Source organism: Lathyrus oleraceus, chromosome 7, assembly GCF_024323335.1.
Source record: "Lathyrus oleraceus cultivar Zhongwan6 chromosome 7, CAAS_Psat_ZW6_1.0, whole genome shotgun sequence".
Lineage (NCBI taxonomy): Eukaryota > Viridiplantae > Streptophyta > Magnoliopsida > Fabales > Fabaceae > Lathyrus > Lathyrus oleraceus.
The window spans coordinates 186,151,243-186,152,768 of NC_066585.1; positions in this window are offsets into that span (position 1 = coordinate 186,151,243).

The window sequence follows — 1,526 nt, forward strand, 5'->3', positions numbered from 1 at the left end:
GTTTCCCCATAGAGTTGCGTTCAGTTTGTGTGCTCAGCAGAGCAGTCCGTTGGCTCCCCAGCAGGAGTTTTCATCATTCGGCATCTTGCATGTAGTAATCATTGCATCCTCAAATCGCGTAGCATTTCCATTCGATATGGAGCATTACGCCATAGAAAAATTCAAACATATGCATTCATGTGTTAAACCTAATCAGACCATATCCCCGGCAGAGGCGGATCATTGTTCAACACCTGTACGGCACGTTTGCTATAGTTGCTCCTGACAGCATTCAGGATTGATAACTCCCCAGTGAGATCCCCAGCAAGTGTTTAGCCTTGCCTTGACATATGAAGTCGTCACCTCTCCGTTGGTTTCGATAAACGTTGAGTTTTTCCCATTCGTCCGTTGACGTATGGTTGTATCTCTTTCCCTAGTTCATCCGTTGATGTCTGGTCACCTCTCCGTTGGTGTCGATAAACGTCGAGCTTCTCCCGTTCGTCCGTTGACGTCTGGTCGAGTCTTCCCATTCATCCGTTGATGTCTGGTAACCTCTCCGTTGGTTTCGATAAACGTCGAGCTTCTCCCGTTCGTCCGTTGACGTTTGGTCGAGTCTTCCCATTCATCCGTTGATGTCTGGTAACCTCTCCGTTGGTTTCGATAAACGTTGAGTTTTTCCCATTCGTCCGTTGACGTATGGTTGTATCTCTTTCCCCAGGTCATCCGTTGATGTCTGGTCACCTCTCCGTTGGTGTCGATAAACGTTGAGTTTTTCCCATGCGTCCGTTGACGTATGGTTGTATCTCTTTCCCCAGTTCATCCGTTGATGTCTGGTCACCTCTCCGTTGGTGTCGATAAACGTCGAGCTTCTCCCGTTCGTCCGTTGACGTTTGGTCGAGTCTTCCCAGGTCATCCATTGATGTCTGGTCACCTCTCCGTTGGTGTCGATAAACGATGAGTTTTTCCTATTCGTCCGTTGACGTCTAGTTGTATCTTTTTACTGATAAAAATCAAAATCCCCAGTGGAGTCATTGGTGAACATCTTGACTGGTTCAGTGACAAATATCAGATCCCAGTGGAAGCGTCCGTTGGTGAATTTTCCTTTTTTGAATACCCGCAGAGTGCAAATTTCTACGGTTCTTTGGTATTCAATCCTTGTGTACCTTGAAGGACTGACAGCCGTTGCTCTCATCCGTTCAGGTTCCCAGTTGATTGAATAGGGGCAGCTGTAGCACCTCAAATTTGCACCTCCCATTTGGATATACATTTCATTTTTAGGTCATTAACATCACATTAACATTGCATTGTCATTGCATAGTCCATTGCATCTCATCAAGCAAGACTGGTCAGGAGATTCAACTGTGCAAGGCAACAAGAGCATCTTCCATAAGATCAAAGCCCTAGGGTGGTTCCATTGAGCTTACATGACCCAAAGATCACTTTGAAGAAGCTTGGCTAAGTGTTGAAGGCTCATAACTCATCAGTCCATGACCAAATCATTTGAGGCCCACAAAAGTCAACAGAAGTCAACTGCACAGTCAACTGTG